General features: G+C 44.9%; 1 long non-coding RNA gene across 1 annotated transcript in view; it reads left to right on the top strand.

Moving 5' to 3' along the window:
* Positions 1-278: 278 nt before the first annotated feature.
* The window catches only part of LOC138581339 (uncharacterized), a 69,686-nt gene continuing 42,889 nt past the window's right edge, over positions 279-27,075 (top strand). Inside the window, exons 1-2 of the long non-coding RNA XR_011304521.1 lie at positions 279-367; positions 701-802. This is a non-coding gene — a long non-coding RNA (uncharacterized lncRNA). The remainder of the gene's footprint in view (positions 368-700; positions 803-27,075) is intronic.

Here is a 27,075-nt window from a genome sequence, read left to right as displayed (position 1 = left end):
TCTGCTGTAGATTGCAGAGCCTGGTGTCTTCTAGTTCTGTGTGGCTGCGAAATATAACTGCAAAGCCACTCACGATCTAACGTTAGAATGAAAGTAAACTGGCTAATGTGGTGCTCCGTCAGAAGGGAACACTCCAACCCGCAGTTTAAGAATTGAAAAAACACACGGGCACAGATCACAGAATCCCGTGTTGAAGACTACGATTCCCAGCACTCTCTGGGAAACAGGGTTCCTCTTGCCGTCACGTGATCACGCGAGGCGGCGCTAAGAGAATGAGTATAACACTGAATGGTGGCCGCGACCGCCTACTGATTACAGACGGGTCATTGCGTTTCGTCTTTGAGGGAGTACCTTCAGCTGAACTAAGGTAAGTAACAGCAGGGGCCACTCCCAACCCGTTTGAATCCCGTAAGGAATATAATGAAATATTCAGACTTTTGTTATGTAGAGACACAGACTAGCATTACCGCGCCTATGCACAAACAGAGCATGCTGCACGCAGTAATCCTCCATATTGAGCACATCTGATAGAGGGACTTACAGCTCAAGTTACATCTAGCCCACACGGCCTCCGCTACATTGGCACACTGGAATAGACTTACACATAATATGCTGCACGTAGCGATGTTCTGTATCGTGCATTTGACATAGTGTTTCAGATCACTAGTCATACTTACCTCATACGGTCTCCCCTTCACAGCCCCTCGGCACACCGGAGCACAAAGAGGAACTGACACAATTGAGACGCCAATATTCGGAAAAGAAACTACACAGTCTGAAAAGAGGGGACGGACCCCTCCAGGTACTCTATTCAACTGTGTCCTAAAATAGAAACTGCTCACATGCTACGCATATAGGATACCATAAATAGATGAATTGACATATGAGGGTATCTCTTGTAGGCTGTCCGAGCAGGAAGCAATGAAAATATGTAAGAAAAACCGATAAGACGACCAGCAACACTAAAGAGACCCCAATAAGAGAACAGGTAGTATCCCCTGTTGCTCTGGTGTGTATAAGTGTTGTAGTTCCCGATTCCCTCTATTGATTACCCCCCTCTTTGTCCTTTTTTTAACCCCACAGGGACTGGGATACAAGAAGTAGTGCCCGTGGACAACCCAGCAAAACTCTCCAACCCTCCATGACGTGGATACCTGTACAGAAATTATAGTGTCACTGAGAATACAAAATTCTCCGTCCTGAAGAAGGCAGCGAGTTACCCACTCCGCTGAAACCGGTTGACAAACCCTAAGAGTTGATAGGCTAATGACCGCGACTCCGCGATCCTACATACATCTGAAGATAGGGCCCGAGTGACTATACATCATTTTATTGTTATTTTTTAAGTGGAACTCGGCCATTGGTCTGTAACTGTTTCTCTTTAACATAAGACACACAGACATGTGGTGGTAATAATAAAGAAAATAACCGACCACCAAGAAATGTGCAGATAACTATTCAGTGTTAGGAAAGTAGTGAGAGAGTCTAGGGTAAGGATCTCTACACCCCCTTGTAGTCGGCACACCATTGCTAACCTAGGGATGTATGTGCCATACAATGGGAATATGAGATATCTGTACACAGGGCCAGAGAGCTACCAATAGGGATTTAGAACTAGGAATAAAGTTTTTTTGTTTTAATGAAGTAACTACTGTCTGTTTTTGTGTGATATACATTGGGGTATAGACAGATAGTGGAAGCCCATTGACTTCTTCTGTCAGTAACAGACATTCAGTTAGGTCATCAAGTCACTCGAAAGGCTCTTCAGATTGCTCAAGATCGGGCCAAGATCTCTGCTGACCGGCACTGAAGGGCGGCACCGAAAATAACTGTTGGAGACAAACTATGGTTGTCCTCTCGATTTCTTCCTCGCCATTTGGTTCCCTCTAACTTGTCTCCCCGATTCTTTGGACCCTTCAGGGTTATATCCCTGGTGGGCGCTGCAGCTGTTAGGCTCTTGCTGCCTCCTTCATGGTCTCGGATCCATCCAGTGTTTCATCTCTCCCAGATCAAGATGGGAGTGCCCAATCGTTTCGAACGATCCACTGTTGTTCATCCACCTCCGGTTTCTACGGCGACGGGGCCGGAATTTGAAGTAGTGGGCATCTGTGACTCCTGCTACCGAAGGGGTCGTCTTCAATTCCTGATTTATTGGCAGGGGTTTGCTCTGCCGGACAGGTATTTGGGAACCAGCTTCAGGGGTGCATGCTCCTTGTTTGATGCGCAGATTCTTCCGACTTCATCCCGGATAGCCGGGTTCCCTGCCTTTACGGAGGGGGCATACTGTTACATCTTTTTATGAACATTGGTCCTTTTGGCATCGTGGCCGGGTATGCCGGTCCGTGTTCGTGCGACCTTCCAAGATTGCGGTCAGTCTTTCTTGTTATTCTGGGAATACAGGTCAAGCTGCTACGCGTGCACTCCCGACGTTGCCTGCCAGTCATGTGACCGAATATAAGGGATCGAGTGTATTGCTACATTGCGTCGCTACTCCTAGTCCAGATGCGTCGTGAGTGATAGCAAACTAGGGATCTCTACATTCTGCCTCTTACCTGATTTCTAACCTCTTCTCTTCTGTTGGCTTCAGATTTGACTGCTCCAGGTTTCGGAGAATCTTTGACTATGCCCTCTGGGGTTCCTTCCCGTCTTGCGCCAGAACATTGCCTTTGATTCGTATTAGTGTTCCGCTATTGACTTTGCACAAGGGTAAATATTTACCAACCACAATTCCTCCTTACGGTACTGAACCATCTTCCGTATACTGCTATTCTACTCCAGTTACTACTCAACTAACCCTTTCACCTCTCTATTTAGAATCTATCCTTCCCTTCTTGCCGGGTTCCGAAGTACGGAAAATAGAGAGTCTAACTGCTCTGCATTAGAACATCCGAAGTGGATCTTAGGTGGGTGGCAGTTCCCGCTGGAATCTGTTCAGCTCTCTATCCTAAAACTCTTCTTACCTGTCCTTTCTTATTCGCAGAGCACGTTCCCTGCAGGAATTGTAACTCTGATACAAAGACGAACAACTGCAGGATTCCCGTTCCCGAAGACCAGACGACATCAGACTGTCCTCGCCCTACACAGGGTTTTCTTCCCATAGAGGGTTTCCCTGGGAGTGCTGTCCTCTCATCTCCTGGTTATCCTTACCCGGGTAGAGAGCGGCAGAACTTGTGGGGGAATTCTCATTTTCGTCCGTTCTATTCTATTGCCTTCCCGGTCACTGCTGATTGTTCAGGTTAGTACAATCCTTCATATATAACTTTGAGTTGGATTACATTCAGATTGTTATAACAGTAACAGTTAACAGTTAACAGGTAGTCATGAAAATGGAGAAGGAAAGAGGCACCACTGAACAAACGAGAAACCGCGGCAAAAGATGATCTGTTGATTTGCATGATACAGACATATGATTTGGTTCAAATGCGACCTGCAACTATTCTTCCAATAAAAAAAATAATTAAAAAAAACTGGTTTGCCTCACATGGGATTGGTAGTCACCCTTCAAATAAGGATGCAGTCGAAATCAAGTGTTATAAAGTAGCTATTATAAAAGAAATCCGAGCATGCTTGGAGGGGTTGTTTAGGGTAGCAGTAAAGGGGCCTCTTGATTAATCTCTGGAGGACATGGCCTTATTCAAACAGGTGACGGATGCTGACTTTGGAATTCAAACATAGCGCATTATCCTATTAGCAGATTTCTCTGGATTCTGAAATTGACCGCTGCAGGATGAAATTAACATTGTAATCATTCAGTTTCTTTATGATGTCTTAGGGTGAGTCTAGCAGTTTGACTGGAATGCTGTTCATGGCATTTGCCAATCATGAATTATGACAGAGCTGGAACCAGGTTATCAAATATTTCCATTTGTTCAAAAAAGTGGAACAATTGAATTTTGCACCGATGTTGCTGCTTCGATGAGGCAAAATGGAAGCAGCTTGTTTTATTTACTGTTTCCTGTGTAACATGAACAGAAATGTATTAAGCACGTTTCACTTCGTTATCTGCAAAGGTTTTCAGATAATATGAATCATGACAAAACCCGCTTGCTCAATTTAGTATTATCAAAGCAATTGCTCAATTTTGATTACCAGTCCAAATGCTGGATAATCTGGGCTCTGGCGTTTGAACGGACGAGTTGCTCTGTGAATGGCATATCTCGAGGAAGGAACTGGAATTAGAATTGATTAAGTATTGAGTTGTGACATTCAAAGAATGATAGTTGCAAAGTGATTTAATGTCCAGGCTGGAGAGAGAAAGGGCAAGTGGGAGAGAGAGAGAGAGAGAGAGAGAGACAGAAAGAGAGAGAGGAAGACAGAGAGGCAGTGTGAGAGAGAGATACATTTACAGAGAGAGGAAGGGAGCGATAAGGAGTGAGATGCACTGACCTAGCTTTTGCCAAAAAAACATACATACCATTCTATATGCATGTGCTACAGGGAAACATATGTGTAACATAGAAAATGGAACAGTGACTGTGAGGAACTGCCATCGGGCAAGGGGCAGGGTGTTTTTTCTTCATTTTTATTGAATAATAAAATGATGCAGCTAGTTCCATCTCAGAAAGGTCAATCTGCTGATCAGATTCCCCCTTCACTAACTCCATGCCAAAAGCATGGCATGCATCTGCAGTCTGTTGCATCATTATACTGAATCACAGAGCCTGCTCTACCCATGGCACTGAGTAGGTCCAGAGGTCACAGATGCCCATGTGACAGCAGTAGTGGTGGGAGCTTTTGCTGCCAGGGGGGTGGATAATAGGGTACCAGTCGGAGGCTGGGGTACCCACTGGGCACCCCAGGGCAGCCGGAGGTGGGCAACCACCACCCCCTGGCTCCACCACTGTGTGGCAGTGACTGTTTAAGAAAAGTTTGCTGCACAGGGGAGGCATTTAAAAGATGCACCCCTGTACCCAAATGACGATGATCATAAGTAGCCCATGATGGTGGTAGGATAATCTCTAAAATAAAGCAAGGCCTGAATGTAGGCAAAGTGCATGGTATTTATTATTATGGTGACCACATGGCAAGATGTCACAGATGTGTCAGCTCATGTGAGTCAGCTCTGCTGTGGAAGGTGAAGTGTAGTCTGGTCAGCCTGATGTAGCCCGCAAAATGGCAGGACAGAAACATTTAGGGACGGGAATCCACTTGAATCACTTTGTGAGGGAAAGCAACATCCTCTGCTCAAGATAGCCACACAGCATGCAGCTGTCCTTGGCCCGGGCATCAAATTAGCACACCCATTCAAAATGAGTAGTCTCACACCAGGGTGTGGCATCTGTAAATGTCTTTGTTTTACGTTATTAGGGAAGGGAGTGGGATTATGATAGGTAAGAGGGCTCTGCTCAATGGAAGAAGACGTCCACCATCTTTATTCTCACTGTCCCTCTCTTCCTTTCCTGTCCCCTCCACTTTCTCTGTAGCAAAGCGCTTTGGGTGTGACATTAGAAGGGCAAAGTCCACTCTGTCCAATAGCATGGATTGGACCATAGTTTAACCAGTAAAACAGGCTAGCTTTAGTCCAATCCCTGGAGGACTTTTGCCTTTAAAAGAAGGGGTCTCCCACCCTTGGTTCAGATTCTCTCGGATTCTTCAAGACTGCAGATTCCCTCTGAAGATCTCACTGGGCTTCCTTTGGAAAAGTTACACTTTCCAAAGCCCTCAGCCTGGGGTAATGAAGGAATCATCCAAGAGAGGAGAAAGATATGTTTCCTAATTGCTGCCAGGGCACATCTGGAGTGACCACTGCTGTGAATCAGGACCTATCACTGCAACAGAATCTCCTGAGCTGGGAGAGCAGACCCTGAATGGAGAGATCCTATCCTGGAGATCCCCTGAGTGGTCCTCACAACAACCGGAGGACTGGGCTATCCAAAGTTTCCTGTTCAACCACATCAAACCAGTCGGATTTGTGTTCACTGTCCCTGGAAAAAGAGAGACGTCACTGGTGCTGGTTGCTGCGCTCCTCCACCACTTCAAACTTGCTTGCAATCTCAACCAGCATGACACAGCATTGTGCCCTAGCCAAAGCTTGAGAAAAGAGAACCAGAAAGAAATTCTAATCCAAGGAATGCTTACACCCTGCTCTTCTAGAAAGCTGCTGTTGATAATGATATTATTCATTTATGACATGTACTTCAGATATCAAGACATGACGTTTGTTAGAATTTCAGTTATTTAATTGCATGAAAAGGCAAAAGATGCACCCAGCAATCTAGTGTCACAATTTTGTATGCCAATGCATTTTGGAGACAGTCCATCTTCAGGGCTAGAACACTAATTATTATAACAGTAAAATCCAAAGAAAATAATTTAATCGAAAAATAAACATAAGCATACCAAATTGCATTCAAAACAGTGGGAAAATGGGATAGAACAAATCAAACAAAAAATACATTCATTCATTTCTGAATGGTAAATGTCATTCATTACAAAAGTAAGCGTAAAATGTAAGTAGCTACTGTCTGTGATTAACTTGTAATAATTACCTGTCTTTGAATCCTTATAGCATATCTGTAATAGATCAGGCCTTAACTGCCCTTAACCTAATAGACTTAATGTAGCAGAAAACGGGTAGAGTGTAGAGTTCCCTGGAAAGAGGTATTTGCCCTTACCGGGTTACTGAACCCAATAGAAAACATCAAGTGCTGCAGTTATCCCAATGCAAGAATAACACTGTGAGGAAAATTAGGTGGCCAGGTGCCGGGGTCTTGATTCCCTAGCTAAAGCTTGTCATTTATTAGGTCCAAAGTGACTACTCAATGCCGGGGCCCAAACCAAATTACTGGAGAGTCACAAACTGATTCTAACTGGCGGTTACAACCACGGATTGACCCAGCCAGCTCTTCAACTGCCACCTCCTTGATCGCACAGCGATGCACCCAAGATCACACCTTCGATGACACCCGCTGATGTGAACTGCTGCAGCGTCACTCATCGTCCCCACCCCGATTCACCCTGGTAAACTGCAAAATGTTCCTGGGACTGCCTCGACCTGCATCCTTGAGAGCCGCCCTTTGACCGCACGGAACACCTGCCTTTGCCCCCTACTCGACGTCCGTTTTGCTGCTGGTGCCCACATGATCCAACATGCCCGAAATTATCTTGATCTGCTCACATCTACTTTCGACAATGGGTCTGATTGCATCAGCCCACCAAGAACTGAATCCAGGTACAGTTAACTCTGAACTGCCCCCTCAGTCCACTTGGACCCTAGGGACTGGTTAGGTCACAATCACTCCTGTTTTCATGCAATATATCTCTTTTATGTAGGTATTGAATTGCCTACCACCCCTAGAACTGCATGCAGAATGCTACTTTCTCCCATCTGTTGCATCTTCTCTTTTCCTCCTTTGGGTTAGTGTTTTGGTACACTATTCTCTATTCCCTTGATTGGATATTACCTTTATTTTGGACGGTGATCCTGTGTTGGTTGGATCTCTACTGGTTCACCTTCACACCCCTCTTAAGAGCATAGCCTTAAATCAGCCCACGTTACCACAAAAGGTAAAGCAGGTATATCTCTTAGCTGTCCCTATTGCATTGCGCCTTGATTTGCAGAAGTTTGATGGCTGAGTGGGCCATTTTACTCCTACTCACCGTGTGGAGCAGGTGCCAATTGTCACAGTAACATTTTAAGATACCTGTATTTAAAATTCTGTTGGCTTGAATCCTTACACTCTGACTGAGTTAATTTTAGAACATCCAGGGGCTCCCAGTTACATTGTCGATAAAATGGGCTATATAAGCATATCATTTTTATTAAGAAAGATAGATTTAAATGTTGTACAACCATTGCATTTCTCTAATGCCAAATGTCAATCTATATTCACCCAATATAAAATGGGGAAATTAACACCAACCATATAGGTCTTTTTGATAATTGTGAGTGGAGTACAAAGTATTCTTATTGACAAATTATATTTTCCAGAACAGTAATTTCTTAGACTATGAGGGTGGTCAAAAATATGAAGATGATCCTCCAGATGTTAGAACATCTGCGGTTCTTGCTATGCGTGAGCAGTGGCGGGCATCACCATGTAGTGGGCACCTATTGCATCCAGACATTATAAAAATACTAATGAAAATATTTCAGATTAATGGGGGGCGTTGTTGAGCAGCCTAAAAAATGGTTGCCTAGCTACAGTGCTCCGTGCATCATCGACACAAATCCGACATCAACAGTGTTTTTTTCCATCATTCTCCAACTAAACTTGCCACTGTGTGCAGTGGATATTCTAAGGTGCATCTGCTCCCAATCAGGGGGAAAATCAGAGCTGCGGAGCTTGCATACGGGTGGCCGCTGTTCGGCCATTTGAGTGGCCTTGTCGATGGCCAATTCGGGCCATGTCACGTGGGACTGTTGAGATTTTGACACAGAGCCGTGACTGGGCCGGGCCCGATGCCCACTGTGCCTCTGTGCTTACTAAGATGGCGGGCACCTAATACGCCTCTCTACCATCTCCCACGATCAATGCTGTTGATATTGCCGGCTGCTTCCCTCAGGCGGGTGGTGCAGAGGGACTGGGCACCGCCTGCGCTGGAACCATTGCAGAGAGACCACGCGGATGAGGGGTGCCTTGTGGCCGCTGCCATCCCGAAACGGATGGGCCATCTGGGACTGCGGGCTTGACTCCTTGTGTTGCCCGCTGCACCGCTGGACTCCACACTTGGAGCAGGGCAGTGGAAGATGCGGCAGTCCACCCGTGCTGCTCCACTGGCCCTGCAACTTCTCTGAAGCTCCTACATCTGCAAATAACTCCTGAAGGGAGACTCTGCTGCAAGTCACACGGCCGCTACAATGGTGCAGCGGCCGGGCCCTTCTGGCTTCGTTGCATTGCCGGAGTCCTGCAGATGTCCCCCTGGGCTCCGGGCGTGGGCTGGACTGCCGCCGGCACAGGTGAGGAGCTGGAGGTGACCGTTCCCTTGAGTTTGGGGTGCCTGGTGGTGCTGATCCTGTGCCGGTCACTGTTCTCTTCTCTTGCGGCATCTCTGGTCCCCCACTGGTGCTACCCGCTCTGCACTACGCTGCTCCCATTCTCCACACTTGGGCTACTGCACGGACCACTGCCACCCGATGCGGGGCCTGTCATGGACGATCCCTCTGCCGCCCATATCACCATTAATACCTGTGTGGTGGCCTGGTTCATGAGCGGGGTCCCCGCTTGGCCCGAGGGCCCCAAGACTTTGCAAACAACAGTGTCCCAATAGACCAGTTGGACTGGACAGCTTGGGCTCCTGTGAACTCACTGTGATCAATGCCCCCATGCTTCCACGAAAGACTGTTTGTGTGTTCACTTACCATGATCGCAGATGACCGCGGGCTGGATGTAGCCAACAGTGTGTATACAGATATCATTCTTGCCATCACCACTTTTCCCACTCGTATCATTACGACCTGCCTCATTCCCACCTTTATTTACTTGGTGGCTGATGACTGACCCGGCCATACCACTGCGTTAACGCTCCTGCCTGCACATTGACTGGCCATCCCCAGTAGCTGTATGACCCTTGCCCTGCTGGGCCTCCGCTCCGGTCTCTCATTACTCCCTGCTGTAGCTACTGGGTGCCGATTGGCCCCAGCCTGGACTGCTGGGCACTACCACGCTCTCAGTTGCATGAAATGTCAAACAGATCTCGTGGTGCCAACAAAGTGGGGGCCATGGATAAATTCACCAAAGTAGCATCTCGGCCAGAGTTGGGTCACACATCCTCCAACCAGGAAGAACTTGATTCACGCACAGGCACGCCGACTCCCTACCTCGCTGCAATGATGGAATCCATGGCTAAAAAAGTTGCCTCTTTTCACGAAAAATTGGATGACATAAATGCCAATGACGTATCACTTAAGTCTCAAATCGGCCAGGCCGGGACCAGGATCACTGATGCAGAGTCCAAAATTGGAGCCAATGAGGATGGACTGCATACCCTTCAGGACACAGTTGCTTCCCTTACCCGCGACATGAATACCGTCAAGGCAAAATGCGATGATTTGGAGTCCAGATGACGCAGGAACAACATACAGATCTTTGGGGTCTCGGAAAATGCTCTTAAGGGCCGCATGGAGTTGGCAGTTGAAAATCTGCTCAAAGATCTGCTAGACCATCCTGACTTGTCCCCCTTTTTCACTGTTGAGTGTGCCCATCGCGTCCTATCACCACAATCTAACCCTGAAGACTTGCCCCGGCCTGTCATTGCTAGGATTCGCAACTATAGGGACACGGATCTTATCCTCCGTCTGTCACGTGAAAAGGGTGAACTGCGCTTCGGCTCCCAAACAATCAGGATCTTCCCTGACTTCTCTGTAGGAGTGCAGCAGGAGAGGCGTCAATTCCTTGGTGCGAAAAACTGTTAAGGGAACGGAATATGCCCTATGCAATATTGTTTCCAGCGCGACTCAAGTTTACTTTTAGGGAAAAACTATACTTTTTTACTGTCCAAGATGAAGCAGTGAAGTTTATAGAGTCACAGATACCACTCCACAATCCAGCTGAGGACCTTATGGATAATGACTGAACCATTGCTTGATTGTCTTCGTACTACCCACACCACGATATTTGGTATCCGTTAGCTTTTGGGTTGATAGTAATATCAGATATACTGGCTCCTCACAACATGTATGTATAGTTTGTTGAGTTGTGGTACACCGAGCCATCTGGGTTACGATTAGCCACCTCTTGGGAATTGCTCTATCCGGTTTGAAGTAACCTGTGACTAAACCACTTGTTATTTATGTTATTCGTAATTGATGGACCACGTCTATTAATACTTTGATGTTGCTCTCTATTATTGCATGTACTTTTGAGATGAGAGCATGTTATAGTGATGTACACCGCCGACCTACGTACCTGCTCTGGTACTTCATTGCTCTTTGTTAGTTGACTGCACGGCAACAGCACACCCCACTGCATTTGCAACAGTTGTTTTAGAGGGCTTGCTGTGTGCTGGCCCCTGTTGGGTCTATAGAATGTTTGGGCCACGTTGGGGTGGGTGCGCTGACATCTGGTTGGGTGTTTTGTTGGTGTTTGTTGGATGGGGTGGATAGGGACACTACCATCTGTTATTGGGTGGTGGGGGGATGTGTATGGGAAGTTCATATAAAAAATGGCATGTGTGGTGCAGCATTGCACATCATGAAAGGGCAAAATAATGGAAATAATCCTAGTTGGAGATACATGTTGAGTCACACTCGCTGGGATGTACCCTAATCCTGTGTAATGCCCACAAAGATAATGTCCTGGAATGTCCGGGGCTTGAGTAATTACACCAAAGACATGGTGTTAAGATACTTATGCTGCAAGAAACACACGCTCGTGCTCGACTGGCAACGAGTATCACACCATCCTGGGGGCCTAACAGATTTTACACAACCTACTCAGCACAGGCCAGTGGCGTGCTGACATTGGTCCATAAATCTATTAAATATATTCTTCTAAAAAGCTACATAGACCCCGAAGGTAGGTATGTCATGCTACATTGCACACTGATAAACAAGGAATTCCTTCTGGTAAACACATACAGCCCCAATGTTGACTCCCCTGACTTCTTTGACACTGTTGCCTCAATCCTGCTGGGCTATGTGGGTGTCAAGATCATCTGGGGAGGTGATATGAACCTAATACTTGACATTGACTTGGATAGAATGGGATCGACACCCAGGGCATTGTCGCGGGCGGCACGTAAACTGCACATACATAGTGCAACGCTTAGCATCCAAGACCTCTGGAGGGCCTTCCATCCCCAGCAGAATTAATATACTTATTACTCGACCGTGCATGATAGTTCATCCAGAATCGATCTCTTCTTGGAGTCCAGTGACTTAATAGGAAAGATAGGTGAGGCCCAGATAAGAACTCGTACATTATCTGACCATGCACCGATTACCCTGTCGGTGGATCACCTGTGCCTAGATGTAGCTCATGGCGCTTCAAATCCGCCACCCTCCTGGACATAGTATTCAAAGCTGACATACTGGCAGATATTGTTACCTTCTTCGAATGTAACACCTTACAGGCCACTACCACCGGAGTCCGTTGGGACGCTTTCAAAGCATACATCAGAGGGATGTCCATCTCGAGGGAGGCAGGTGTGTTGAAGACTATAAGAAATGACCTCAGCCGTTCCTAAGCTAGGCTACGGGAATTGGAACTGGACTGCACCACGGTGGCCGACCCCAGTAAACTTGCACAAATCAGTGAGGAACTTAAGGTATTTGAGACGCATGCCACTAGGGAGGGCCGCTACTTCAGTCGCCCACAAGCTGCATGGAAATATGGGGAGGGTGATGGACCCAGGAAGACACTGGATAGGCTAACGAGAGAGGAATGGGGCCAGGCCCAGATTGTGTCTGTCAAGGATGTGCGGGGTGTGCCGCAATGGTCAGACTAGCAAATATTGGGGGTCTTCACTGAGTTTTATACCAACCTCTATGCATCACCCTCAGAGCATAATGAGCAACACATGAGAGATCTTCTTGCTCAGATCCCCATGACATATATATTTCTGATTCAACTATGGACCAATTGGATTCCCAGATCTTGTTAGAAGAGATAGTCAAGGCGATCTCGGACCTCCCGAGGGGCAGGGCGCCTGGCCCAGACAGGCTTTTCCTGAATTCTACCAGGAACATGTCGCTATTCTAGCTCCCAGGCTGTTGGAGGTCTGCGATGAATCACTCCACCTGGCTGTCATCCCTCCCTCTCTGCGTGAGGCTGTCATAACAGTGCTGCTTAAACCTGACAAGCCAAGCGATGAGTGCGGTTCGTACAGGCCTCTCTCGCTCATGAACATTGACACCAAGATCTTTGCAAAGGTGATACCTAATCGCTTCCTCCCGATAATGACACACTTAGTACACAAAGGCCAAGGGGGTTTTGTGCTTGGGAGGTCCACTTCCCACAATATCTGGTGGCTTTTCTATGTTATGTCCAGAATTGACCAGGACTCGAATGCCATCGGTGTCACACTTGACGCTCAAATGGCGTTTGATATGGTTTGATGGGTATTGGCCCCAGAATGATTGGATATATTAAATTATTGTATACTTTTCCAGTGGCTAGGGTCCGGGTCAATTCCCTTACATCCACAATATTTACACTATTCAGGGGCACCTGTCAAGGTTTCCCATGCTCCTCGATCCTTTTCGCATTAGTAGTAGAGCCAATGACTGATCATGTTAGAGCATGTCATGCCAATAGAGGAGTGCGGTTAAAAGATACCCCCACACTAATATCCCTATATGCCGACGACGTGTTGTTATATGTCAGAGACTCCGCCACCCACCTTCACCCCATTCTGAGGGATATAACACGACTTGGAACCTACTCAGCTGAGTCAAAAATGGTTAGATGGCACTCCTTTCCGTTGTCACTTGCTGGGAAACTCTCCCTTATCAAAATGATTCTGGTTCCCAAACTGCTTTAAGTCTTTAGCAACAAGGTTGAAGCTCATGGCATCCCAAGCTCTGGCTCTCTCTAGCTTGGACTATTGTAACAGCCTCTCTCTAAATCTACCTGCCTGTACTCTCCGCCCTCTGCAACTAATCCAGAACAGGACTGCATGACTTGTCATTGGCCTCAAGCCCTGGGATCGTATCTCTCCAGCTCTGAAATCTCTCCATTGGCTCCCAGTGGATGCAAGGATTAAATTCAAAACCCTCTGCATTGTCCACAAGGCCTTCTGGGGCCTCGGTCCAAAATACCTTCGGCTATCCCTCCGCAAATACCTCCCTTCTTGAGCTCTTCGCTCCTCTACCTCCAACTCTCTCAGGATCAGTCATTTTTCAAAGAAACGAGCTGGGGATAGATCACTGTCTTTGGCTGGGGCCTCCCTCTGCAATAGCCTCCCTGCCACTCTAAAACTTGAGGAGAACCATCTCCAGTTTCGGAAGCACCTCAAGACCTTCCTCTTTTCTTCTGCCTTTGCTCCCCATATCACCTGATGATCTGTTCTCTCTTGGCACCGTACCTGCTCACCTTGCCACCCTCCTGCACTGCCTCCGGGCCACCCCTTGCACTGGGGTCTGTATCTGTACCCATACAGCTCCCTCTTTTTCTTCCTGCACTTATCAGACCTACCCTGTCTGCTGCCTTAAACCTAACACTTGCAAATTGCTGACTGCACTACCACTGTTTTCTGCCTTTATTATTTATTTATTGTTATGTATCTGTTTCTCCTCTGCTTCACACTTTCCACTTGTCCCCCCTTCCATGCACTTTTCCCCTCCCCCTCTCCCATGCACTTGCGTGTTCTCAATGTTACTGGGCCTAGTAAGATCGCTCTTTTGTTCTCCCCAGTTCCCCTTCCTTGCCTTGTTGCACTCTGAAACACTTGTGTACGAGCGCAATAGAAATAAAATATCAATATCAATATCAATAACATACCAAACTGGCCTGGGAAACAATACTTCGAGAAGCTACACAAAGCATGTGCACAGTTCCTATGGCATTTGGGTGCGGTGCATAAGAAATGGTTGGACATGGTGCTTCCATACGAGAGGGGAGGATTCACAGCACCGGATCTGATGCTGTATTGGACAGCTGAACAAGCCCAATATGCCACGTACTGGTACCCAAGCCCTCTGATTCGCCTGCACATCAAATTGGAGACACTGGCTGTGGATAAGACTAATATCATGACCCTGATATTCCATGAGGACTATGAGCTTGATTCTCCATTTGATCCAGTAGCAGCTACCCTGCTTGCCTGGGGCACTCTCCTGAACATAACAACCAAATCATATGCCTACTATAAATGGCTCCCCGCTTGGGGGTTCCCCGGGGTTGGAACCCAACCATGATGCAGCTTTAGCTCAGTGCTGGGGGGCTCTTGGTGATCAGGCACATACTCATTTCTTTCCCGACGGGAATTTCATAGAGCCACAGTTAGGGAGGCAGGGTCATTCCGTGTCTGCACTTGAGAAGTTACAGTATTACAGACTCCGTGCTGCCTTCCATGCCAGATGGCCCACCTTCCCTTATGAACCTCCTGATATCCCTGGGGTCACCTATATAGCCAACTCGAGTGGCACCCGCTGTGTCTTCTCCTCTTTGTACAAAATGCTGCTGGCCGAGACCCCAACCCGACCCTCCAAAGCACGCATTGAATGGGCAGATGAACTGGGCCTCGAGATCTCTAACCACCTATGGAAAAAGATGTGCTCGCACACAAACAGAGTATCCCTTAATTTCCGCTATCGTGTCATGCAGTTTAAACTGCTTAATAGGCTGTATTACACTTGCCGTAAAATCTCTAGGTTCACTCGTATTGGTACACATATCTGTGCCCGCTGCAAGGTGGAGGGTGCAGACCAACGACATTTGTTTTGGTCGTGTCGTGTACTGGGAGATTTCTGGGATGGGATTTTGAAAGCCCTCACTGACATCACCAGCATGGTGATCGACTCTAGCCCGCTGGCAATCTTGTTTGGAGTGTGGGGAACTGATGATATCAGGCGGATGGCTAAAATTATGCACTCACATGGTCCCGGACCTGTGAGGAAGAATGCCTGACAATGCTCCTAGTGCACTCTTGCCCCAGGAATGTATGGTCCGCCTTCAATAGTTACCTTACTAATCAAACTGAGAGTGCATCCAGTAGTAGCTCCCCTAGGGTCTCGCAGGAGTGCTCTTGAATGTCATGGTGTCTTACAATGTACTGTTTCTTACTCCTGTTGATGCATTATTTGTTCTCCATGCGTATTGTGTACCGGTAGTGTATTGATCGTACACTGTGCTCTGACATGTGTGTTTGCTGTAAACCTCTGCCTATGAATAAAAAATAAAAAATAAAGTTATTTATGATTAATGGGTTATTAAAATCTGAGTCATCCTTATAAGGGTCGGTCTAGGGTTCTGTTGAACCCCCTACTACACAGGGACTGCACAAGGAGGCAAAGGTCAAACTACAGAAGAAACAGACAAGAAAGTGATGGGCCGGACCCAGCTGTACATGGGTAGGCACAGCATTGGGGGGGGGGGTGGTCAGAGGCAGCAGAATCCAGGTGCCAGTAGTAGGAGAGGATTCTGCCCTAGCCCACTTGGTTGGTGCTGTCCCAGGTACTGCACAAATAAGAAATTGATCATGCCGTCCCTAAGGGCTAACTGCAACTATAATCACAGATCGATCCACAGAGCAACTTAACTACAAGCCCCGAATCCTAAAGTACAGCGACTTGTCTTAAATTCGAGCATGTCATTAATCCCCCAAACTCATGGGTTGAATGTGAACATCCATCTTTCTCTCCAGGTTCACAGGCACGACAAGATGAAGGGTATTTATTTCAGACACTCCCGAGAGGTGTTTTTTTTTAAGAAGAGTAGTGCACACATAGCAATGAATTCTGCCGTTTACACTCTTGCAGACAGCAGATATATTAGCGATAAAATAATTATTATGCATATCTAATTTTAAAAGAAAACCGTAGGTTCGTACTAATGATATGCGTATGGTTTTCTTGAAAATTTAAAAGCATTACTACGTTTTCCAAGTATATTATTCGTAAGGAATTTCCTTACCCACAACACTAATGCATGCTCCTTTAAGCCAAGAGATGTAAACAAACCACACAGGCCTTTGCCGAAATACTAATTTCTACCCACATATTGAAAAACAGAATCGATGTTACAACCTTGATATATTTTACTGAGCTGTAAGGCAATACAGTGCAAATGTTATGTTGATAATTATGTGAGACAATCCTGTATTTGTGCAAGTGATACTATGATACCATAATTTGAATGCGTTACTAAATGGCCCAACACGTACATTTTATGCTATAAGTGTTTTATAGAAACCTATCATTCAGAAAGGTTATCCATACATTGCAGTAAAATAAATGGGAATGCTTTAAAAAAAATACTTTTTACAGCACATATTCTTTTAAATGTGCCCTTGTTTACTCCGTTAAACAAAATGTCACTAGGCAGAGAATATGAATATGAAAGAATATATCGTTTTTGTTCGATATTGAACGTAGTATCTGCTCCCTTTTAATGGAATATTAATGGTCCATCATCTCATTCAAATGATTGAGAAATGAGAATAATTTTATAAAGCAGCATGCTGTCTCTCACTCAATGTGTGCAGGGTTGTGTTTCGGCCCTATTGGAGTGGGCCTAAAGCTATTAGGTGGTATGTGGAATGCCAATATTTGATTGTGCTATCCTTGTTTTGGGATAGGCTGTTACATTTCCTGGAAGAATCATTGCCAAATAAACGATCAAACAATAGTTAGGAGAGCTGCAAGCAGCGGATACAGATGTAGAGGAGGGAGCAGGGCAGGTTTGTCCGTAGGGGTGGGGGCGCTGAGGGGGCTATATCCCCAGGTCCTTTGGTTGTAGCCCCAGATAGAAGCTCAGAGCTACAACCAATAGTCTAGCTAGCCCCGAGTCCCGACAGTCCCCACAGTAGCATAGCCCATAATCTTTTCCAGACCTAGCAACACACCTAGAGCTGGGCATACATGCAGAGCTTAGTTGCTGGGTGTGATTGTAGAGGATGCATGCAGGAGACAGAAGCTAGGTGCAGGGGTCGGGGCAGGGAGGGTGGAAGAGCCCTTTTGTAAGAGTCAGTGGGAGATGAAGACGTAAAGACATGGATGATGCAGGACAGAACAGCAGAATGCAGGGCCTGGATAAGCATGATGAAGCACATGGCAGAGGAAATAAACAAGGCCTTCTTGCAGAGTGTGTTGCAGAGTGTGATTGTAGGTTATGGTGAAGAGTGCATAGCCCGCATACAGGGGACAGATGTAGGGATGAGTGCAGAGCTTAAGTGTGGGTGGTAGAGTGCGTTATGCAAGCAGGAGTGAACGCGGTGTTCAGTGTTGGAGCATGGTGCAGACGTGAATTCTGTTTTGGGAAGAAGATTCTAACACTGGTGGCATAGGTGGCAGCAATGTGTGGGACCGATTTGCTAAGAATGATTTCAAGGTGTAGGAGTGTAAGCAGGGCTTGCGTGGTGTGATGAGTGTGTTTGGTTAGGAGATTGGTATAGAGTTTGGCACAGTTATTGGATGTACAGCATTCTGAAGCATTAAGGGGCATACCGTGTCAAAGTCACTGTTGGTGCTATATCTTAGGTTGCCAGCCTGGTGCAGAAGCTCCACTCTGTGTGCACTTGCATCTCAGACCTCAGCATCATCCTTACCTGTGACTGACCCTCACCCACACTTACGGATATGTTAGAGGCACTGGAGAAAGGGATATACCAAAGGAACCCCCTGAATGAAGGGACTTAAGCTGGGGCTATTTTAGCAGCAGAAATGCTTTTTCCTAAGTGCTCGTCAAAATGCATGTCCCTAACAAAAATGTCTTTTAATAAAAATAAATGTATCAAAATACACCCTCATCCACTACCAAGAGAAATTATGCATCAATTGGATTTACTCAATGTTAACTTGAGTAATTTAATGAATATCTGATGATTTTCAATCTATCACATGTAAAAATGGACAATACACAAATTATTAAACATCATAACAGACATGCAGTTAACTAACAATCATCAAATGAGTTATCCATGTGCAACAATTAGAAAACGTCCCTGTACTAGCTAACACATTCATCTAATCTTTTCAATATTGCTCAGGCACTGGAGAAAGACAATGCCTTTCTTAATGACCCTTTACTAACATGGTGATCTTAGAGTGAACTCATCTTAACATTGCTCCATCGGCAAAGACAACATGGGCTATATTACAGAAAAGTTGCACCCGTGCATGTGCAAAGTTGCACGGTATTGGCACTAGGACTAGGGAAATGTTTGGCCTATTTTGAAAAATGCTGGGATCTATTAGAAAACCATTGCAGCATGACAAGCGCATTTTGGCATGGTATAAGCACCAGGGCAAAAATTGCTGCAGTGCAAAAAAGATATAAAAAGAACAATTAAAAACGATATAAAAAGAAAGAATAAAAAGAATAAATGTTTGCCCTAGCGCTAATCGGGGGTGGCTCATGCATAATGGGTGAGGGGGTGTTGACCCACCAGGTCTTGTCCCCCCTCACCCATTATGGAGGAGCCAGCACAGTCAAATATGAGTACTCCCTGAGTTTTTTTTTCCAGCTGAGGGCGTGGGGGTAGGAGGTTTGTTCAACAAAAGTATTCTTAAAATGCCTTTGTTGCACAAAGCCCCATCCCCACCAGCCAAAAGCAGCTCTCCGTCTGAGGTGCTGTGGGGCCCAGGGGACAGGGATGGTATTTTTTACTGGATATCTACAATAGATGTCTAGCAAAAAATACCTTACCTGCCCCCTTCCACCCCAGCGCCTTGCATACGCACATAATCACTTTGATTGATTGTGTGTGTGTTTGGCGCTGTGAGGCCCAGGGGACAGGCATGGTATTTTTTTACTGGACATCTATGATAGATGTCTAGTAAAACATACCATTCCTGCCCACCTGGCTCCCCAGTGCCTTGCATACACACATAATCACTTTGATAGTGTGTGTGTGTTTGGTGTGATGAGGCCCACGGGACATGCATGGTATTTGTTTTACTGGACATTTATAATAGATGTCCAGAAAAAATGCCAACCCCGTCCCCGAGTCCCCCCAGTGCCTGGCTTACACACCTAACCACATTGATTGTGTGCATGTGTGAAGAGATCGGGACCCAGGGGACAGGCGTGTCATTTTTTTTACTGGGCTTCTATGATAGATGGCCAGTTAAAAAACATGCCTTACCCCAGGGCCCCCCAATGCCTCGCAATCACACATAATCACATCCCGCATTATTGTGATTATGTCTGACTGCAAGGCGCTGGCACACTATGGAGCAGGCATGGCATTTTTTTACTGTGCATGGTTGATAAAGGAAGTATGGTAAGTGTTATTATGTATCTAGAATTGCATTTTAATGCAGTCTGTCTAGCCATTTTATATTGTAGTATGACATTTTGTTAGGGCATCTTTGGTAAAGCAAGCATGATAAGTGTTATTATGAAGCAAAGCTGGCATTTTGTATCCAACCAGTCTAGCCATTTCTTACTTTGGCATGACATTTTGTATTAGGCAACTGATGGTTAACCTCACTCTTAAAAGCACTTGGAAAGGGGGGAGGAATACTAGTGAACTGCATGAACAACCCTCAATTGTTATCGTGGCCTTCAAACTCTACTGTCCTATTGTTGGTCTAATGATATTTTGTAATTATTATGATTGTAAATATATCAAGTAAAGGTTTGATTTCAAACTAAATACTTAATTTATAAAATTGTGGTATGCAATTTTGTATTGGACATCTTTGGAAAAGCAAGCATGATAAGTGTTATTATGAAGCAACACTCGAATATTTTATGCTCCCAGTCTAGCCATTTCTTACAGAGGCACTGCATTTTGTATTGGGCATCTTTGATAAAGCAAGCAGGATTGATGGTATTATTCTTACTTTGGCATACATTTTGTATTAGATACCTTTGGTAAAACAAGCACAAGTGTTATTGTGTAGTTAGACTGGCATTTCAATGCAGCCAGATCAATCATTTCGTATTGTGGTATGGCATTTTGTATTGGGCATCATTGTTAAAGCAAGCATTATAAGTGTGATTATGAAGCAAGACCATCTCTTTTATGCACTTAGTCTAGCCATTTCTTATTGCGGTATGACATTTGTAAAACAGACATAGGTGTTATTATGTAGCTAGACTGCCATTTCAATGCAGCCAGTTCAGTCATTTTGTATTGTGGTATGGCATTTTGTATTGGGCATCGATGATAAAGCAAGCATGATAAGTGTTATAATGTAGCTCAACTGGCATTTTAATAGAGCCAGTTTGGACATGGCTTCATACTTTGGATTGCATGTTGAATGGTAAAGCCAACTGCAGTATGTTCATATGTGGTGATACTGCCATATATTGGCAGAACAAACATGGACATGTTTTCCTATAATATCATTAGAGGCATTATGCACAAAGCAAACACGAGTATGTTCTTATATGGGAATTATAGGGTATAATGTTGCAGTCAGCATGGAAATGTATGAGCACAGCCATTGTGAACATGTTTTATACTGGCACATATTGTGGGAAACGGCATCATGAAAATGTGTTGTGGAAAATCTCCTGTGCCCTGTTGTTGACTTGCATCTATTGAATTATTATCATGAGTTACCCTACAAAACCCAAATGCAATTTGTTTGGCTTTTCACCCAATTCTTCTAAAAAGTGTCCTCTAAAATGCAACATTTTCACCTATTATTTGAAAAAGGTTCTCGGGGAGGACCCACCTGAACATCTCCTGAGTGGTGTGGGCTCAGTCACTATGCTCGGTCGGTCGGCCGGCCATATCACGGTCAAATATTTACGACCTTCCAATTAAAAAAATCACCAGCCACCACTGGTGCTAATACCATTCTGTATTAGTACTAGGGCAAACACAAAATGTGGTAGATAGGTACACTGTTAATCTCAGAAAACGAGCACATGGCAAGCTAACCTGAAACAGAAACTACCTCAGATCATCCGGAAGCCCTAAGGTAGGAAGGAGGGGAGATCAAGCTGCTGACTCTGGGAGCTGGTGTGATTCACCTGTAGTCTGTGAGATAATTTGTGGAAGGGGTTAGGTCAGGAAGAGAGCTTCAGTCAAAGATGGTGGTCTTAAAGTTTCTGGAAACAGAGGTGTGAGTAGTCTTTCCTGTGTGTTCCTCTGCCTCCTCAGTATGCAATACTTTAATTTACTTTCCCACTGCCGTACGTTTCCATCACCTCTTGCACATGTCAACTAATTATTACAAATACCATTGCTGCATCTCAGGTCTCCGTAAACTGAGGCACTCTTCCTGCTTGAGGATACACACACAATACCATGCCCTCCCTTTACTAAGTGAGCAGTGCTGTGATGTAATGAACCAATTAGAAGTACTTCATGTTTTGTCAGTTTGCTGATTGACATCTGATTTCGTTTGAGATTGCTGTCTAAGAAGTCTGTAGGACATACAAAGTCATGTTTGGAATGCAAAAGAGTTAGCAAGCAATAATATGTGCCAAAACCAGCATTGGAAAATCCAACAGTTTTAGCATTTATCTTCCAGCCATTTGTTTTCACTGGGTTAGCCTGTACCTAGAGTTTTTTTTTTATCAGTCTCCTTTCTGTTGGAAGCTTGCTCTTTGAAGTGGTTGCCCCCATTTTCACACATATTAGTCATGCTCAAGCCACAGGGAACTTCTCTTGCAGTCAATGCTTTTAGAGCCAGCATATTACATTATATCATATCCTTAGCAGGACACTTTATTGCAGTTGGTTATTAGATGGGAGATGTGACATCCAGGCTGGGAGTGGGAGATTTCCTTGTGAAATTTTTCACCATAGCAAAAGGTTTGTGTTGGGCTGACATTTTGTCATGAACACAAAGTAGCTCTCCTGAAACCTGGATTTTGCCATCTAACACTGCCACTTTGGTGGCCCTACATGACTTAAAATTATCTTTAATTCACTCTGCTCAACTGATTGGTAGAGGTGGAGGCTTCAGGCACCTACTCTCTTCCCACCTCAAGCACCTCACAAAACTCCAATGTCACTTCCATGCCTACCTCTTTTGAATTCATCATCTTTTGTATTGCTCCACCTCAATTGGTTCACATTATCTCTATTAACCATTCTCCTGGTCCCACTGGGCCATTCTTTGACAAACTCAGGCAACTCCTTGATTATCTTTCCACTAAACATCCCCTCATTCTCTTAGGTGACTTTAACCTTCCCTGTCTAACAACTTATCAGAAATCTGAACTTCAGTCTTTTCTCAGTGACCATGCTTTCACTCTATTCATCACCTACCAAGCCACACAGGGCGTGAGTCTCTTGATCGCTTATTCATCTCCACCTTTCTATCAGCTGCTAATACTACTGACACACCAGCCCTATCAAATAAATTACTCCATTGGTTCCATGGCCATTACCTTTCCACCCTCTGATCTCTCCTCACCACTTGCCTCAGCTATTACTAAAAGGAAATTGAAACCCCTTGCCATTCCTCCCTTTCTCTCAGACCTACAGTTCTCACTCTCCTCCTTCACAACTGATGCCTCTTCCACTAACACTGCATTCTCCAGCTTCCAGTCCCTAATATTTGATGCATTCTCCTCTCCCTTCCCACTGCTAACTTTCACCCCTAAGTCTCGGCATCCCATTTGTACTGTCTCTCTGCACAGACAGGCATCAGTTTATGCACAAATGGAGGGGTACCTACTTGCACGAGGATCTGCAACTCTACCTCTTTTCCCTGATCTCTCTCAAGTCATCTCTTGGTAGAGTGAAAAGGGAATTCTACCTCACTCTACCCACATTGACTCTCACTCCGACCATACTCACCGGGTACATGTCACCCTAAACTCACTCATTACTCCTCCTAAACCTATGACTATCAACTCCCTCTCACAGCTAATGGCCTACCTGAATACTTTGCTGCAAAAAGTTCAAAGGTTCTTAAATTGGAGACTCTCTTCTGAAGTTTCTCAAACTCCATCCTCCTAGATTCTACACTCAGCCTACTTTACCATTATCCTCTGCCTCTATCTCCCACTTAAGTCACACTAATACTGCCGAATTCCTATCTCTACTTATGAATACTAACCCCTCTTGTGCCCCTTTAGACCCTCTTGCTCCTCAGCTAGTCAAGCCTATTGTCAGTCCAATTATCTTGCTTTCCCTCTATTTTCAAAATGGCCATGATCATCCCTCTCTTAAAAAAGCAAGGGGCTGATCCAAACCTACTGGCTAACTTTCACCCCGTGTCTTTCCTTCTGCAATACTCTAAAGTACTCGAACGCATTGTGTTCAGCCATCTTAACAATTTCCTAAATATTCACAACCCTCAAGACCACCTACAAGCATATTTCTGCTCTTTTCACTCCATGGCAACTGCTCTCATGAAGGTCTCCTACTTCATCACCTCTGCTAAGCACTCCAACCTATTCTCTACGCTAATTCTCCTTGACCTCTCTGCTGCCTTTCACACTGTTGATCACTCTGATCTCCTTAAAACCTTCTTTCTTCTTGGGATTTGTGATCAAGTGATTGCCTGAATTGAATCCTAACGTGCATCTTGCAGATTCTCTGTCTCCTGGAGCATCAACACCTCTCAACTTATTCCTCTAACTGTTTGTGTTCGAGAAGGCTCTGTCTTGGTCCCTCTCCTCTTTACACTCTACACCTCTGCTCTTTGGGCAATAATCACCTCCTTTGGGTTCTCGTAACAACTCTTCACGGACAACACCCAAATCTTCTTCTCTTTTTCGAAACTCTCAACTGATCTCTCTATCAACATTTCCAACTGTCTCTCTGCCATTAAATATTGGATGGCTTCACACTCTCTGATGTCAAACTCTACCAAAACAGAGGTGCCCTTTTTCCTTGGCAAATAATCTCTCTCAACTCTGTTCCTGCCTATCCAATTCTGACCTGACACTCATTCCTTCTCTTCTTCAGCTAGAAACCTTTGTACTTTGATCCTTCTCACACCTTTTCTACTTTCATCTCCAAAATGCAACTGCGGCTCACCACAACCTCCTAAATATTGGGAAAATAATGCACTATCTTCCTTTCCACACTGCCAAACAACTCGTAACCCTCTTGTCTTCTCTAAACTGGACTACTGTGCCAGCATCCTCTTGTTTCTCCCCAACTATTCTTTCTGTCCTCTCGACAAGATCATTAACTTTGCAACCAGGAGTCTCTCTGTGTTCCCACATTGGTACTTCCTCGTACCGTCACCATGCTGGAAAGCTGATGATGCAAAACAAGGCCAGATTTAAATGTTTTCTCCTGGTTCACAAATCTTTCCACGTTAAGGCACCACCATATCTATCCTCCTCTATCGAACTCCATAAGCCTTCTCGTAATCTCCGCTCTTCCTCCTTGACTACCCTTGGTACACCTCACGCTGATAAGCTTCCTCTCACTTCTGCTCTTTCTCTCTTATTGCCCCACTACCATAGAATTCTCTTCCCCCAGATGTACGAGAAACAAGCCACGCAAATTTGTTCAAAACCAAGCTAAAAGCCTACCCCCTCACCTCTGAGTTACCCTCTTAACCTACCTCTCATCTGCCTTCTAGCTAACATTTGTTCCCTCACCTCTAACCTGCCTCTGCCCCTAACTTTCTCCACCGCCACTCTAGCACTTCATCCATCACGGCCACATCCCTAACACAGCTGGCAGTACCGCCTACCTATCTAATGTTAGTTGCAATATACGTATGTTCACCTCTGTATTGTCCCCATGACTGTTCCATTTACTTGTCTCCGCAATCTGGTCAGAATGTCACTCAAAATCACCCCATTGTACGAGGCTCAGTACTTCCCTTCAGATCGGATTTCTTATCCATCGAATGTTTTCTTTGTAATCAGAAGAGCATTGTTCCTCCCTCTAAATGAATACATAAATGAAGTGTTTTAAGTGCTGTTCTATGTTCTGCTTCAAGCACATATGCGTCAACAGTATTTACAAACATCTGGGAGCAGTATCATTATCTTACGACCTTTTCGTTTAAAAATGACTTTGTTGGACACAGACTTTAAAATTATTGAACAAACGTAGAGGTGCTGTGCCATATTAGATCTAACATCGTGAGCTGACAGATGCTATGGGGATGTCGAATTGAAGGATGATTAATGCCATGCACCCTCATACAAAAGGTTTCAAAAAACAATGATAAGCTATGAAAATAGACTTCATGGCGATTTTACTCTCCACCCAGACTACCCCGTAACCCCAGATCGATTGATTTCTCCCTAAAATAAAGGTGCTTGCAGAAGTTGTATTTATACACATTTTGAATTGGAACTGCAACTCCAATGTTTATATCGTACTACAACACACTGTCAAATACAGCAAAATAATACAATGTGGATACTCCATTAGGGTACATGGCACTTCACAGAGGAACAAGAGAAAGATGTTCCGATGGGATTTTTGACATAGTCCATTAAAGGTCCCCTAATTTAGTAAGCAGCTGATCTGGCCACAGTGGAACGCATGTGCCACATTTGGCGAAATTTCAAGGACATTTAAATGTAGAGAAGGAATGTTGGAAAGTATGTGTTTTTTTTTAAAACTGGGCTTTACACACACTACTTAGAACAGCAATCATTTTGGGCCCTAACGCAGCCCTCACCATCCACTTTACAATTGACCCAGTGGGAATCTCTCAGTCCAGTGGCTTCATGTAACAAGGCACCAGATGTTTTCACAGTACAGGGACTTATTTATGAGCAAGGATATTGGAAGAAGAGCAATTATTACACACATATGAATTTTAAGTGATATTAATCTTGTGAGAGCTGAAGTTATTCATGCAAACCATGTCTAAGCACTACAATAATCAGTGTCCTTGCTGTAAGCCAATCGTAGTAATCAATTAGTCGACCTCAAAAAGATGAAGGGCTGAGTCGGTCCAAGTTGGATTGTGAACCTGTGATTTTGCATCGTTCTGGAGGGGAATGCACTGAGCATGAGCCAACCACAGTCTAATATGAACACTGCCAAAGATACAAATATACTGTACAAATACTGTACAAATACTGCATGTTTGAATCCTTTTACTACAGTATGTATTAAAATCAATAGTGCAGCTCTAATATTCTGCATGACACTGCCATTTGCTAGAGACACAATTAATGTATGGAAGTTTCTAATATAATTATTTTAGTTTAGCTGTTAATAATATAGTATATTATATCCCATAATACACTACACTCCAATTCTGCAGTGCCCACACGCTATATACCCCATTATTTATGCCAAAACAAAGTAGAATTCTAAAGCTTTTTACAGTTTAACGCAATATGCTGTGGGCTATCTTGTATTATACTATTATACTGAGACGATAGGACCCGAGGTGTCATTACCGGATGGGTCGGCCCACCCACAAGGGTTATATCACCATGAGCACCCAAGTCATTGACACGCGGATGCTAAGGGTGCTTTAACTTTTTGTTTTTTTAAACTGACATTACGCAACAGCTTCACAAAGCTGCAGAACTCATGAAGTCTGTTTTCTTTATTAATGACCAGAAAGTCATGAACAAAGAAGCAGGACTTTATACATACAACGGCTCTGGGTAAGGTCTGTTTTCT

Source organism: Ambystoma mexicanum, chromosome 3p (genome assembly GCF_040938575.1).
Source record: "Ambystoma mexicanum isolate Mex_15411 chromosome 3p, UKY_AmexF1_1, whole genome shotgun sequence".
Taxonomy (NCBI): Eukaryota; Metazoa; Chordata; class Amphibia; order Caudata; family Ambystomatidae; genus Ambystoma; species Ambystoma mexicanum.
Note: the sequence above shows the minus strand (reverse complement) of the source record. Positions and strands in the feature narration are given on the sequence as shown.